Genomic DNA, 17,084 nt, shown 5'->3' with positions numbered 1-17,084 from the left:
CCTAACCCTAACAATAACCCTAAACCTAACCCTAACAATAACCCTAAACCTAACCCTAACAATAACCCAGGGCCCGGTTGTTCAAAACTGGGTTATCCTTTAACCAGCTGTTAAATACATTTAACCCACCGTTAACTTTAACAGCACTGTTATCTTGTTGTTCAGAACTGAGTTAACTTTAACCAGGTGTTATCTTGATATGAAAGTTAATGCACCTTCGGACCTCTGTAACTAGTTAACAGTGGTTAATTGTCACCATGGCTAACTAGTTATCAGTGGTTAACTCACCATGGCTAACTAGTTGACAATGGTTAATTCTCACCATGGCTAAATAGTTACCTAGTTAACTAGTTACGATGGCTAACTACTATCTATCTATCTATCTATCTATCTATCTATCTATCTATCTATCTATCTATCTATCTATCTATCTATCTATCCATCTATTGATAGTCCAAACTTTTGGTCTGTACTGTATTTATCTATCTATCTATCTATCGATCGATCGATCGATCGATCGATAGATAGATAGATAAATAGATAGAGTACAGACCAAAAGTTTGGACACACCTCATTCAAAGAGTTTTCTTTTATTTCCACGACTATGAAAATTGTGGATTCAAACTGAAGGCATCAAAACTATGAATTAACACGTGTGGAAATATGTACTGAACAAAAAAGTGGAAACAACTGAAAATCCGCCTTAAATTCTAGTTTCTTCAAAGTAGCCACCTTTTGCTTTGATCACTGCTTCACACTCTTCATTCTCTTGATGAGCTTCAAGAGGTCGTCACCTGAAATGGTCTTCCAACAGTCTTGAAGGAGTTCCCAGAGATGCTCAGCACTTGTTGGCCCGTTTGCCTTCACTCTGCGGTCCAGCTCACCCAAAACATCTGGATTGGGTTCAGGTCCGGTCCAGCTCAGCCCAAACATCTCATTGGGTTCAGGTCTGGTGACTGTGGAGGCCAGGTCATCTGGCACAGCACCCCATCACCCTCCTTCTTGGTCAAACAGCCCTGACACAGCCTGGAGGTGTTTGAGGTCATTGTCCTCTTGAAAAATAAATGATGGTCCAACTAAATGCAAACCGGATGGAATAGCATGCCGCTGCACGATGCTGTGGCGCCATGCTGGTTCAGTCGGCCTTCAATTTTGAATAAATCCCCAACAGTGTGACCAGCAAAGCCCCCCCACACCATCACACCTCCCCCTCCCTGCATCACGATGGGAACCAGGCATGTAGAGTCCACCGTTCACCTTTTGTGCGTCGCACAAAGACACGGTGGTTGGAACCAAAGATCTCAGATTTGGACTCATCAGACCAAAGCACAGATTTCCACTGGTCTAATGTCCATTCCTTGTGTTCTTTAGCCCAAACAAGTCTCTTCTGCTTGTTGCCTGTCCTTAGCAGTGGTTTCCTAGCAGCTATTCTTCCATGAAGGCCTGATTCACACAGTCTCCTCTTAACAGTTGTTCTAGAGACGTGTCTGCTGCTAGAACTCTGTGTGGCTTTGACCTGCTCTCTAATCTGAGCTGCTGTTAACCTGCCATTTCTGAAGCTGGTGACTCTGATGAACTTATCCTCCACAGCAGAGGTGACTCTTGGTCTTCTTTCCTGGGCCGGTCCTCATGTGAGCCACTTTCTTTGTAGCGCTTGATGGTTTTTGCGACTGCACTTGGGGACACTTTCACAGTTTTCCCAATTTTTCGGACTGACTGACCTTCATTTCTTAAAGTAACGATGGCCACTCGTTTTTCTTTACTTAGCTGTTTTTTCTTGCCATAATACAAATTGTAACAGTCTATTCAGTGGGACTATCAGCTGTGTGTCCACCTGACTTCTGCACAACACAACTTATGGTCCCAACCCCATTTATAAGGCAAGAAATCCCACTTATTAAACCTGACAGGGCTCACCTGTGAAGTGAAGACGATTTCAGGTGACGACCTCTTGAACCTCATCAAGAGAATGCAGAGTGTGTGAAGCAGTGATCACAGCAAAAGGTTGCGACTTTGAAGAAACTAGAATTTAAGGCATATTTTCAGTTGTTTTACACTTTTTTGTTAAGTACATATTTCCACATGTGTTAATTCATAGTTTTGATGCTTTCAGTGTGAATCTACAATGTCAATAGTCATGAAAAGAAAGGAAACTCATTGAATGAGAAGGTGTGTCCAAACTTTTGGTCTGTACTATATATATATAAACTATGTATATATATAAATAGTTTTTTCCTATGGCTACCAGGAGCGTCTCATAGCGGAGCAACACAGCTTCATACAGAATCTCCCTTCGTGGCCACAAGTAAAAAATCTCAGAGATTAAATGATCTCATTCCCTCACTTCATTAATCTGGGGTAAAGACTTATTATCTCGTTCCCATGTGTCATTATTATTTTGTTATGTTTTATGTATATTGTGTTTTATGGTAGTTCTATAGACCAGACTAAAACACTGTGCTGCCGTCCACCACTACAACAGGGAAGTACAGAGATCCGATCGATCGGCCACCGATAATTATCAGCCGATCTCCGTGGAAAATACATGATCGGCGTTTGCCGATTAATGCTTTTCATTTCCAACTACAAAAACCCCGCCCCCTTTCCTTCACACAGCAGGCGCGCGGCTGCAAGTATCAACAACAAACATGTTGGCCATGTGGAACTTTAATATCTGTGAGAGTGATGTAAAGTTAAAATATGTGGGGGGAAGCACGTTAAAAGGCTTCATCACAACAACCTTGATCCGACATTTGAAGAAAAAACACTTGACGGAGTTCGGGAGTTTTGGAGGCTCACAGCGACAGTCAGACAGCGATTAACACAGCCCACGCTAGGCAACACTCGTCCTCATGAGCGTGACGTCAGAAGGCTCAGCAAATAACCAGGAACATCATAGAATTCATGGGACTAGATAACCAGCCTCTCTCAGTGGTGGAAGACACCGGGTTCTGCTGACTCTCTCACGTGCTACCGGGATGTAAACAATACACTGACGTAGCCCCTCCAGTGCTCCACACAGTGTACTGACGTAGTCCTGCCAGAGCTCCACACAGTGTACTGACGTAGTCCTGCCAGAGCTCCACACAGTGTACTGACGTAGCCCCTCCAGTGCTCCACACAGTGTACTGACGTAGCCCCTCCAGTGCTCCACACAGTGTACTGACGTAGTCCTGCCAGAGCTCCACACAGTGTACTGACATAGTCCTGCCAGAGCTCCACACAGTGTACTGACGTAGCCCCTCCAGTGCTCCACACAGTGTACTGACGTAGTCCTGCCAGAGCTCCACACAGTGTACTGACGTAGCCCCGCCAGAGCTCCACACAGTGTACTGACGTAGCCCCGCCAGAGCTCCACACAGTGTACTGACGTAGTCCTGCCAGAGCTCCACACAGTGTACTGACGTAGCCCCGCCAGAGCTCCACACAGTGTACTGACGTAGTCCTGCCAGAGCTTCACCACAGTGTACTGACGTAGTGTACTGACGTAGTCCTGCCAGAGCTCCACACAGTGTACTGACGTAGTCCTGCCAGAGCTCCACACAGTGTACTGACGTAGCCCCTCCAGTGCTCCACACAGTGTACTGACGTAGCCCCGCCAGAGCTCCACACAGTGCACTGACGTAGTCCTGCCAGAGCTCCACACAGTGTACTGACGTAGTCCTGCCAGAGCTCCACACAGTGTACTGACGTAGCCCCTCCAGTGCTCCACACAGTGTACTGACGTAGCCCCACCAGAGCTCCACACAGTGTACTGACGTAGTCCTGCCAGAGCTCCACACAGTGTACTGACGTAGTCCTGCCAGAGCTCCACACAGTGTACTGACGTAGCCCCGCCAGAGCTCCACACAGTGTACTGACGTAGTCCTGCCAGAGCTCCACACAGTGTACTGACGTAGCCCCGCCAGAGCTCCACACAGTGTACTGACGTAGTCCTGCCAGAGCTCCACACAGTGTACTGACGTAGTCCTGCCAGAGCTTCACCACAGTGTACTGACGTAGTGTACTGACGTAGTCCTGCCAGAGCTCCACACAGTGTACTGACGTAGTCCTGCCAGAGCTCCACACAGTACACTGACGTAGTCCTGCCAGAGCTCCACACAGTGTACTGACGTAGTCCTGCCAGAGCTCCACACAGTGTACTGACGTAGCCCCTCCAGAGCTCCACACAGTGTACTGACGTAGTCCTGCCAGAGCTTCACCACAGTGTACTGACGTAGTGTACTGACGTAGTCCTGCCAGAGCTCCACACAGTGTACTGACGTAGTCCTGCCAGAGCTCCACACAGTGTACTGACGTAGCCCCTCCAGTGCTCCACACAGTGTACTGACGTAGCCCCGCCAGAGCTCCACACAGTGTACTGACGTAGTCCCGCCAGAGCTCCACACAGTGTACTGACGTAGTCCTGCCAGAGCTCCACACAGTGTACTGACGTAGTCCTGCCAGAGCTCCACACAGTGTACTGACGTAGCCCCTCCAGTGCTCCACACAGTGTACTGACGTAGCCCCACCAGAGCTCCACACAGTGTACTGACGTAGTCCTGCCAGAGCTCCACACAGTGTACTGACGTAGCCCCGCCAGAGCTCCACACAGTGTACTGACGTAGCCCCGCCAGAGCTCCACACAGTGTACTGACGTAGTCCTGCCAGAGCTCCACACAGTGTACTGACGTAGTCCAGCCAGAGCTCCACACAGTGTACTGACGTAGTCCTGCCAGAGCTCCACACAGTGTACTGACGTAGCCCCACCAGAGCTCCACACAGTGTACTGACGTAGTCCTGCCAGAGCTCCACACAGTGTACTGACGTAGCCCCGCCAGAGCTCCACACAGTGTACTGACGTAGTCCTGCCAGAGCTCCACACAGTGTACTGACGTAGTCCTGCCAGAGCTTCACCACAGTGTACTGACGTAGTGTACTGACGTAGTCCTGCCAGAGCTCCACACAGTGTACTGACGTAGTCCTGCCAGAGCTCCACACAGTGTACTGACGTAGCCCCGCCAGAGCTCCACACAGTGTACTGACGTAGTCCTGCCAGAGCTCCACACAGTGTACTGACGTAGCCCCGCCAGAGCTCCACACAGTGTACTGACGTAGTCCTGCCAGAGCTCCACACAGTGTACTGACGTAGTCCTGCCAGAGCTCCACACAGTACACTGACGTAGTCCTGCCAGAGCTCCACACAGTGTACTGACGTAGTCCTGCCAGAGCTCCACACAGTGTACTGACGTAGCCCCTCCAGAGCTCCACACAGTGTACTGACGTAGTCCTGCCAGAGCTTCACCACAGTGTACTGACGTAGTGTACTGACGTAGTCCTGCCAGAGCTCCACACAGTGTACTGACGTAGCCCCGCCAGAGCTCCACACAGTGTACTGACGTAGTCCTGCCAGAGCTCCACACAGTGTACTGACGTAGTCCTGCCAGAGCTTCACCACAGTGTACTGACGTAGTGTACTGACGTAGTCCTGCCAGAGCTCCACACAGTGTACTGACGTAGTCCTGCCAGAGCTCCACACAGTACACTGACGTAGTCCTGCCAGAGCTCCACACAGTGTACTGACGTAGCCCCTCCAGAGCTCCACACAGTGTACTGACGTAGTCCTGCCAGAGCTCCACACAGTGTGCTGACGTAGTCCTGCCAGAGCTCCACACAGTGTACTGACGTAGTCCTGCCAGAGCTCCACACAGTGTACTGACGTAGCCCCTCCAGTGCTCCACACAGTGTACTGACGTAGCCCCACCAGAGCTCCACACAGTGTACTGACGTAGTCCTGCCAGAGCTCCACACAGTGTACTGACGTAGTCCTGCCAGAGCTCCACACAGTGTACTGACGTAGCCCCGCCAGAGCTCCACACAGTGTACTGACGTAGCCCCGCCAGAGCTCCACACAGTGTACTGACGTAGTCCTGCCAGAGCTCCACACAGTGTACTGACGTAGTCCTGCCAGAGCTCCACACAGTGTACTGACGTAGCCCCGCCAGAGCTCCACACAGTGTACTGACGTAGTCCTGCCAGAGCTCCACACAGTGTACTGACGTAGCCCCGCCAGAGCTCCACACAGTGTACTGACGTAGTCCTGCCAGAGCTTCACCACAGTGTACTGACGTAGTGTACTGACGTAGTCCTGCCAGAGCTCCACACAGTGTACTGACGTAGTCCTGCCAGAGCTCCACACAGTGTACTGACGTAGCCCCGCCAGAGCTCCACACAGTGTACTGACGTAGTCCTGCCAGAGCTCCACACAGTGTACTGACGTAGCCCCGCCAGAGCTCCACACAGTGTACTGACGTAGTCCTGCCAGAGCTCCACACAGTGTACTGACGTAGTCCTGCCAGAGCTTCACCACAGTGTACTGACGTAGTGTACTGACGTAGTCCTGCCAGAGCTCCACACAGTGTACTGACGTAGTCCTGCCAGAGCTCCACACAGTACACTGACGTAGTCCTGCCAGAGCTCCACACAGTGTACTGACGTAGCCCCGCCAGAGCTCCACACAGTGTACTGACGTAGTCCTGCCAGAGCTTCACCACAGTGTACTGACGTAGTGTACTGACGTAGTCCTGCCAGAGCTCCACACAGTGTACTGACGTAGTCCTGCCAGAGCTCCACACAGTGTACTGACGTAGTCCTGCCAGAGCTCCACACAGTGTACTGACGTAGCCCCGCCAGAGCTCCACACAGTGTACTGACGTAGTCCTGCCAGAGCTCCACACAGTGTACTGACGTAGCCCCGCCAGAGCTCCACACAGTGTACTGACGTAGTCCTGCCAGAGCTCCACACAGTGTACTGACGTAGTCCTGCCAGAGCTTCACCACAGTGTACTGACGTAGTGTACTGACGTAGTCCTGCCAGAGCTCCACACAGTACACTGACGTAGTCCTGCCAGAGCTCCACACAGTGTACTGACGTAGTCCTGCCAGAGCTCCACACAGTGTACTGACGTAGCCCCTCCAGAGCTTCACACAGTGTACTGACGTAGTCCCTCCAGAGCTCCACACAGTGTACTGACGTAGTCCTGCCAGAGCTCCACACAGTGTACTGACGTAGTGTACTGACGTAGTGTACTGACGTAGTCCCTCCAGAGCTCCACACAGTGTACTGTCACTTCCAATGTCTCCTTAAAGAAGGTCTCTCATCCTCTGTAAGTGTCACCACTGATATATGGAGCAATGCTGAGTTTAACAGCTAACAGCTGTTAATTATAAGAAAGCTCAGCTTTAAGTTGTTTTTTTCTTTGACATTATTTGATTCAGGCAGTGTTGAGATATATTGCCTTTTATTTATTAGATTTTCTTTGCACTATTTAGCCTTTTGAGAGCCTTAAAGGGTAACTGAAATGTTTTTCAGATTTCATCTTTAGAAAGAAGAATAAATATGCTTTCGAAAGGTATATAACATTCCCAGATAAAAGTCCGAATTCCGACCCTTTTAATTGACTTTACATGATGCAGCAGACGACGGTATATTTGCGGGCCATAAATGTGAGCCGCCTGAGCTAGACCGGATATGACGTACGAGGGGTTATATGTCCCAGCCAAAACAACATCAGCTGATTGAAGAATGGAGGGGTTTGGCGATACAGAAGCACCTAGGAGCGATGTTAGCGAAGATTTAAGTGACGTATCGTTGGTTTTGGACGAAGATGAAGGAGAGGAATCATCGGAGGAAGAATTAGAAGAAAATCAAGGCGTTCAACCATACATGTTTGAGCCGTGAGTACATATTGTGCGTGACCGGGTATTTACCCGTGTGCACATATTGTGCGTGACCGGGTATTTACCCGTGTGCACATATTGTGCGTGACCGGGTATTTACCCGTGTGCACATATTGTGCGTGACCGGGTATTTACCCGTGAGTACATATTGTGCGTGACCGGGTATTTACCCGTGAGTACATATTGTGTGTGACCGGGTATTTACCCGTGAGTACATATTGTGCGTGACCGGGTATTTACCCGTGTGCACATATTGTGTGTGACCGGGTATTTACCCGTGAGTACATATTGTGCGTGACCGGGTATTAACCCATGAGTACATATTGTGTGTGACCGGGTATTAACCCGTGAGTACATATTGTGCGTGACCGGGTATTAACCCGTGTGCACATATTGTGCGTGACCGGGTATTTACCCGTGAGTACATATTGTGCGTGACCGGGTATTAACCCATGAGTACATATTGTGTGTGACCGGGTATTTACCGGTGTGCACATATTGTGCGTGACCGGGTATTAACCCATGAGTACATATTGTGTGTGACCGGGTATTTACCCTTGTGTCAGAGTGGGTGTTTTGCAAAGTTTATTGGTCTATTTGTCTTAAGTTTTAGCAGGTTTTAAAAAGACTTACTGAAAGTTGGGTTTAAAAATCCGTTAAAAAGCCGTTTAAAAATGGTGGGGACAGAACCAGGTTTCAGGATACGTTTCCTCTTCACATCAAAACCAAGTGACTCTCGGATTGCGGGTGCTGTTTCGTAACAGTCATCCGTGAAATGTTGACTGCAGAGATAGGAGGCCTCTGTTGGTGTCCAGTTGGAGCGAGTGCGCTGCACTTGTTTTGTCCATAATCTCCTCAAAGTTTCATCTTTTGGGAATTTATGGACACTTACAGACGGACTGGGCATTTGGGAACACCCAGCCGCAACACAACGCTTAGGCATGGCTCTAAAAAACTGCTAAATAACGCGATAATGCAGAGCACATGTAAACAAGACGCTACGATCAGCTGTTGTGGGCGGAAGTAAATAACCCCTCATACGTCACAGCGCAAAACTACGGCAAGTTGGGAAAACTAGGTCAGATTCACAGGGCGGGAGATTTAAAGGCATTGTTAGACGTTCGGCGCTCAAGAGCAAGATAGTGGTGTGATTGTCATTGGTGTGTCATATATCATTCGAAAGGGGGAAAAATAATGCTAAATACTGGTGTATTTTAATAGAATTATTTCAGGGACCCTTTAATACTTTCAATCTGTTAAAGATTGTGTTACTGATAGCAGGTTATCTTAAGTATTTTTCACTTGTTCTTTACAAGGTTTTTCTTTTTTTTCTATTGAAAAAGTAAAAACCATCCTTTTGTCTAAATCAAGGTGAGAGGTACTCATCATAACAAAATGGAAAAATGTATAGCCAATCCATGTGATCGGTATCAGTGATCGCGGCAGAAAACCCGATCGGAGCATCCCTACTTGAAAGTGGGTGGAACCTTGGCAAGAGGCCGTAGCAAAAAGAAAAGAGCATCATGAAATGCTCATTCAGCCACGGAGACTTTCTGCAGCCTCACAGTGAGGAGCGTCACTGTTAACCTACTGAGCAGGAAAGCCAACATCTTCCATGAGATTGTCGTCTCCGGCAAACAGGTTTGAAAGGTAAACATCAGTTGTGAGCATTTGAGCAGACACCTGAACAATAAAGCATTACTGAGCAGCATCTAGATGAACCGCGGTCGTCTGCTCCAGGAGGGTGGAGCCGCTCAGAGGACAGAGACATGGAGCGCTGAGAGCTGCTGAGCTGACAGTGAAACGTGGAAGCAGGATGATGTGATGGCAAACACAGACTGGACGAACAATGGACAAACAGGATAGTTCATCAGCTGATGGGAAACAGGTGGAGCGAGAAACAGGAAGAGTGGCTCCACAGACTGAGGCCACCGAGAGACGAGGGGAAGTCACATCTGAAGATAAAGCTTGAAAGAAACTCAGTCAAATCAAACTGGGCCACAAAAGGCTTTAAGTAGTTTAAAAATCACAAAGAGGATGTTAACTGTCACCTTCCTATAAAAGTAACTGCTCTTTAAAATGAAGTCTGTGGAAACGTGAAGCTTTTCTGAAATGAAAAGTCAAAAACTGCATTTTCACTTGAAACAGTCGCTTCTGGCTTTTCAAGCTACCATTTCACAGGCTTGTGTAAATTGAGATTTGATGAATGTGGAACCTGAACCTCCCAGTGCAGGGGTGTCAAACTCAGTTCCTCGAGGGCCGAAGCTCTGCTCGTTTTCCACGTCTCCCTCCACTGAATGTCCTGATGCTTCCTCACAAGTTCAGCACAAAGCCAGATAACCAGCTGCTCATTGCAATCAGCTGTGTGGAAGCAGGGAGACATGGAGGACATGCAGGGCTGCGGCCCTCCAGGACTCCTGACTCAGACCAGGTTAACACATCTACGCAAATGGATATTTTCTCCTCCATATTTTCACTAATAACATTGTTCACACCTGATCGTAAAAACCAAACAAATTAAAAACAGTAATTTTAACAAACTCGTTAAGAGCCACTATTATGTCAAACCTATAGGTGGCAGTGTAACCAGCAGCATAAAGCCAATCATAATACTGGAAAAAATACTAATGGCAGGAATTACTTAGTGTCCTCCTGGGTGTCCTCCCGAGTGTCCTCCCGAGTCTCCTCCTGGGTGTCCTCCCGAGTGTCCTCCCGAGTCTCCTCCTGGGTGTCTTCCTGGGTGTCTTCCTGAGTGTCCTCTTGGGTGTCCTCCTGAGTGTCCTCCCGAGTCTCCTCCTGGGTGTCTTCCTGGGTGTCTTCCTGAGTGTCCTCTTGGGTGTCCTTCTGAGTGTCCTCCCGAGTCTCCTCCTGGGTGTCTTCCTGAGTGTCCTCCTGGGTGTCCTCCCGAGTGTCCTCCTGGGTGTCTTCCTGAGTGTCCTCCTGGGTGTCTTCCTGAGTGTCCTCTTGGGTGTCCTCCTGGGTGTCCTCCTGAGTGTCTTCCTGGGTGTCTTCCTGGGTGTCCTCCTGGGTGTCTTCCTGAGTGTCTTCCTGAGTGTCCTCCTGGGTGTCCTCCTGGGTGTCCTCCCGAGTGTCCTCCCGAGTCTCCTCCTGGGTGTCTTCCTGAGTGTCCTCCTGGGTGTCCTCCTGGGTGTCCTCCCGAGTGTCCTCCCGAGTCTCCTCCTGGGTGTCTTCCTGAGTGTCCTCCTGGGTGTCTTCCTGAGTGTCCTCCCGAGTGTCCTCCCGAGTGTCCTCCTGGGTGTCTTCCTGAGTGTCCTCCTGAGTGTCCTCCTGGGTGTCTTCCTGAGTGTCCTCCTGAGTGTCCTCCCGAGTGTCCTCCTGGGTGTCCTCCCGGGTGTCCTCCTGGGTGTCCTCCCGAGTCTCCTCCTGGGTGTCTTCCTGAGTGTCCTCCTGGGTGTCTTCCTGAGTGTCCTCCCGAGTGTCCTCCTAGGTGTCTTCCTGAGTGTCCTCTTGGGTGTCCCCTTGAGTGTCCTCCTGAGTGTCTTCCTGGGTGTCCTCCTGAGTGTCCTCCTGAGTGTCCTCCTGAGTGTCTGCATGCAAACGGGAAGACAGAGTTTTACAAAATCTCTACTTTATCTCTACTAGTTTTCAGATATCGTTTTCTGTGACTTTGTTTGCATGTAAATCAAAAGAGAAATGCATTGACAATCACTATGTTTCACTCATTTTCATGTAAACAAGGCCTCAGGCCTCAGACCACGCCCACACAAGCCAAAATTAGGTTTTTTTTCTTCCCAGCATTCTCAAAAATAATTCTGTCCACACTTCACTATGAGCATGGCTCAACATGAAGCTATAAGGGCATGTAGTACCTATGCCACGCCTTTAGGGGCACTGTGACTCACCAAAAACACCAAAAATGCAGAAGAAGAGATGGGGAACACAGTAATATAGAATATTGACTCCTGCTCATAGACTTCTATATAACTGAGTTCTATAGGTCTATGCTCCTGCTCCTCCATAAATCCAACATGTCACCTGATTAACCCCGACTAGCGTTCTGTAGTTTCTGCAGCGCCACCTGGAGCTGCGTTAGCTGCGTTAGCCTGCTATTGCTGTGGCTATCAGATGACATTGTGGACTGCAGTGGGGGATGAGGGGGCAATGACATCATCGTTTTCTGCAGATGTGCACTGTCTTTGCCGCCCACACCTCAAAGCTGAGCCAAGGTTTTAGAATGTCCCCACTCTGGGATCTGTGTTAAAAAAACAAACAAACAAACAAAAAGGTTATTTGATCTCCTAAAGCTCCACCAAGTGTGGAAGATCGGCCAGAAGCAGCGCGTTTACGTGAAACGGCGTTCTGGTGTGGACGGCCCCGTCCCATCCACAACACTATTTTGTACAATCAGATTAGATCAGACTTTATTGATCCCACATGAGGACATTTGATGAAATAGAGTCGTATCAAAAAGCGCTGTGCAAAGTTAAAAGTTGCATGAGAAAGTCAAAGCTGGAACAGTAAGTAAGTCGCATATACAGCGGCAGTGTGTTTTACGGAGGCTGGTAATGTAAACCTGCAGGGTTTGGTGAGCTTGTTTTGTTTGTGCCTAAGGCGCTGTGAAATGTATAATTCAGTTTAGTCGTGGTGGAGAAACTGTTCCCAGACACTTTGTCACAAGAAACAAAGCCAGAATATATCAAAGGTAACAAACAAGTACATTCTTGTATCCATTAAGTTCTTAACATTGACATCTTGAAGCATGTTTTTTTTTTGCCGCATTATTCAAAATCAATACCTGCTAAAATAGATTTCAGTTCAGTTTAGTGGATCACACTGTTTTCAAGGAGTTCGGCCCTTTTCAGTTTTGTGGTGGAGAAAAAGATCCAAGCTACAGAAGGAGAATCAGAACAAACCAAAGTCCATGAACAGACACAAGAACATCGGAGAATATCAACCAAACAACAAGCACAAGTCAGGATCAACACATCAAACAACAAACCTCGGTGAAGCACACAATGACATCCTGCATGAAGCCTGCTGAGTTTTACACTCGTGCAAATAGACTGTGCTTCACTTTGTCTTCTTGTGGGTGACTGACACCCGGCGGGAGATTCAAATCCACCAGGAGTTCAATGTATCAGTCCAAGTCTGAGCAACAATGCAGAAAGTATCTTGTGATAAAGTTTATGAAATAAAACCAGCCAGCTGAGGAAATGACATGAAAACAGCACTTTGCACCACATTTTTAATCACAAACAACACAGATGTTTTCAGATGTAGTGAAGCAGACTGCGCATTTTACTTTAATCTATTAGTATGAACTCAATTAGAATAAATTAGTGCTTAAAAAAATTAACTAATTAATTGCACATTTTCTCTGTAATTGCAATTCATCGCATTGTTTTTCTACTGAAGACTGAAGCTAGTAATGGACATTTATTCAGGGAATACCATGGAATTAATGTCGACTCAACACACCGACACTATATTTATGACGTCCTTTTAGTTTTTGGTGAAACTGTTTCTCTCTCAGATCAGCAAAATAATAAAAACATAAATAAATCAAGTCTGGGTTTAGTTAGAGTGCAGGTCCACCACTTTGACAATATGAACATTTCTACAAAGTTGTGAACTTATTACATGAACAGTGGCCACAATATACTGTAATATCCACACTCACAGTATTTCCTCCAGTTGTAGCAGTGCGGTGGCTCCTGGTCAGCAAACATGGCATGTTTTACTGCAGGATTACTTCTGTGGTGGTTAAGGTCCGTTTTTCAAAGTAAAGCTAATGACTTTTACTTTCTCAAATCAGCCGTCAGCCGGGGAACTTTTTAAAATGAAATGTTCTACTTTAATATCATTCCACCAGGTATTGTGCTGCTCTGGATTCACTGCTGCTCTGGTAAGGGAGTAAAACAAATTAATTAAAAACCCTGGAAATAAACAACACTGCCTTAATTATGTTAAAAAGTTTAACGAGTTAAACATTTCAAATCAATTCATTAAATTAATGTTTTTTTTTGACAGCACTAGAATAACCTTTTCCTCCACACTCCATATACCAGATTCATCAATGCAATGATGTAATTAACATGCCAGACCACTAGTAGGTGCTGTTGGTTGTTTTTGTAATGAAAGCACACACACACACACACACACACACACACACACACACACACACACACACGCACACACACACGCACACACGCACACACGCACACACGCACACACGCAGCAGAGAACAATGAGCTCTAAACATTAACAACCGGAGAACACAGACATTCTAGTGGACAGACCACCAAGTTGGATCATTATTACAGTGACTGTCACAATAAAAGTACCGTTCAGCCTGACAAAGAGTCGCTGCTCCTTTATGCTGCATTTCAAGTGAAAACACATGATTTTTGCATTGTACTTAAAATAAGTTATCATTTACATGGAAGCGTTTTGAAAATTAGGTCCTGAAATACAGAAAGCGTTGTAACGAGCCACCAGTGGGTGCTGTTGTTTGTTTTTGTAATGAAACTCCAAACGTGTTTAGAGAACTATATGCTAAACACTGGAAGAACACAGACATTCCAGTAGACAGACCACCAATTAGAATTTTTGTTATGATGACTGTCAAAATAAAACTGCCAAGTTGGATTGTTATTACAGTAGCTGACAAAATAAAAGTACCAAGTTGGATTCTTATTGCGATGACTGTCAAAATAAAAGTACCAAGTCCCAGGAGAACATGGACTGGGAGTCATGACATGACGGAGGAAACTTTGTTCTCATTGACTCTACTGAGCATGTGCAGAGGAAGTATTTGGTGCACATGTGCAGTAGCAGCATTTTCAAAAGTTGCACTTCCCCTCCGTTTCCGCAGAGCCACTTTCAAAAAGTGGCATTTTGGGTGCTTTTCAGGTGAGATGGTTGTGTAAACCTGAGACGTGGATTCACCTCCACACCTTCAATATGAGCTTTTCTGAGGCGGATCAGCAAATTGAGCAACTTTTATCAAATCTTTCATGGGTGCAACCCACTTCTCTGTTGCTCATCCCACAAATGCAACAGTGGAAATAAGGCTTTTCAACGCCAACACACATTGTGAGAGCAAACCCCAACACGAGGACTCATACATCACACATCAACACATGAAGCGTGCTTTTATTGTGGCGTTATGGATGGTGGTACTGATACATGCACATAGTGATGGACAGGTACAATCTGTACAGAGAACACTTACCTTCCCCCTGTGGAGGACTGAACACATCCTTGTGCTCCTCTGGTGACGCCTGCAGGTACAAACTACTGCACTCTTCAAGAAGAACAAGCTAAGAAGTTGTCAGAGTTTTGCTGAGGGGACTTGAAGTGTACCGCATTTGTCGTTTTGTTTTTTTCTTGTCGATCACTTTAAAATCACATTGTTGTCTTCGGTCAACCAAAGCTGCTTCGGCCTCAGAGGGGATCCTGGAGAATCAATTACTTCCAGGAGTTCAGGGAACTTGAGGCAAAAATAAACCTCTTGATTAGGTAATTCAAAGTATTGTTAAAGAATGGTTGCAGTGCAGGCTGAGGGAATCAAACTGCAGAAAGAAGCCATTTCTACTGAACTCTAGGGAATGTCTTCAAAGGTCCTTCATCCTCCTCACCAATCCTGCACATCATTTTCACGTAACACAAAGTTTGATCCTTTCAAGAAGTAGTTGTTCATAAAAGTGCAGTTTATTCAAATCTTCCTATTGGAGATCATGTATCTTCATTCTGACACACTTCTGATCCACAGGCACTAAACTGGATCAAACCATCGTGAGGAAGATGAGAAGTCAGAATGTTATTCTATTGAAGTTACTAACGTATTGTTTTGTGTACATAAGTACTCTTGGTGGGGACAATACTGTTGTTTTGTTGTTTACTTCCCTGTGTGATCTCAGCCTGGAGGTTACAAGTGTTCATTTGTTTGATCCAGTTAAAAGTAGAAGAAAATAAAGTCTTGAAAGGGCGTGTTCACATTTCCCTGTTTGATCCGGACCACAGTTCTCTTCAGGGAGTTTCTGGGGAAGACCGTTTTGTTTGAGCGTCTTCTGGGTAGTAAATTAGTACTAGTAAACAAACAAAGTGAACCGAACAAATCAGAAGAAGCAGACGCCGAAAGAAAAAGTTGTAAAATATCTTGCGGGCAGACGTACTGTAGAGAGGAAGAAGTAGTGAGGAAGACTCACTGATATCTGGTCTGAAAACTAGAGATCACGGTTGTTTGTGGCTACCCATTAGCCATTAGCGAACTAGCCGAGCTTCCACGGGATAAAGGGGCGGGACTTCCTCTTTGCCCCCCCCAAGTGAAGCGAGTCCTGGACTGTCAGGATGTGAAAGGCCCCGAAGAGTAAAAGGAGCTACTTACCTGGAGATCAGACGTCTTTCTTCTGGCACACTTCCACTGATCCACAGGCGACGATGACGGACCAGAAATATCCGACACATGTGAGTCACAGTGAACATCTTTGTGCATCAAATTCATACAATCCCAACCCGTTTTCATGGTTACAGTTTAAAACGAGAGTTGCTACAGAATGTCAGAAATGAGCAGATGACAAAAAGACAACAGAAGTAAATGACTGATTACATAAATGAAGAAAGGCGACTGACAAAGCAAAAGTTTCTTTCAAATCAAACTCAAATAAAACAGCTCAAAAAAGATGACAAGCTCAGTCTCCGTTTAAACGATGATGTTTTCAAGTGAAAATACAAAACCTTTGATGAATTTTGTGTGGCTGTTTCTATGACAACAGTGCTCGGAGCCAATGAAAGCACACGTTTTTGAAAAAGATTCACGAGGTAGAGAATCTATTGAAAGTACCAGACCAGGACTATTATGACCAAAAGAGACACTAAACATGTTTAAATTGAAAATGATCAGGGGCGACTGGTCATTAGGGGCAGGTGGGGCTGAGATTATCTTATCTGAGTATTTTCTTGTCTGTGAATAAAACGTCCTCTTATATAGTAAATAATTACAGTGTGAGGACAGAACTCCCTGGTTATTGGTCTCCTCTTGCTGCTTCAGGTTGTTTCCTCCTGATCCACACTGATGGTTCAATGAGTGGAGCTAGCTCCCGCTGACCCCGCTAGCTCCCGCTGACCCCGCTAGCTCCCGCTGACCCCGCTAGCTCCCACTCACCCCGCCAGCTCCCGCTCACCCCCGCTAGCTCCCGCTCACCCCGCCAGCTCCCGCTCACCCCACCAGCTCCCGCTAACTCCCGCTCACCCCGCCAGCTCCCGCTAACTCCCGCTCACCCCGCCAGCTCCCGCTCACCCCACCAGCTCCCGCTAACTCCCGCTCACCCCGCCAGCTCCCGCTAGCTCCCGCTCACCCCGCTAGCTCCCGCTCACCCCACTAGCTCCCGCTCACCCCCCAC

The sequence above is a fragment of the Blennius ocellaris genome (genome assembly GCF_963422515.1).
Source record: "Blennius ocellaris genome assembly, chromosome: 6".
In the NCBI taxonomy this organism is placed as follows: domain Eukaryota; kingdom Metazoa; phylum Chordata; class Actinopteri; order Blenniiformes; family Blenniidae; genus Blennius; species Blennius ocellaris.
Note: the sequence above shows the minus strand (reverse complement) of the source record.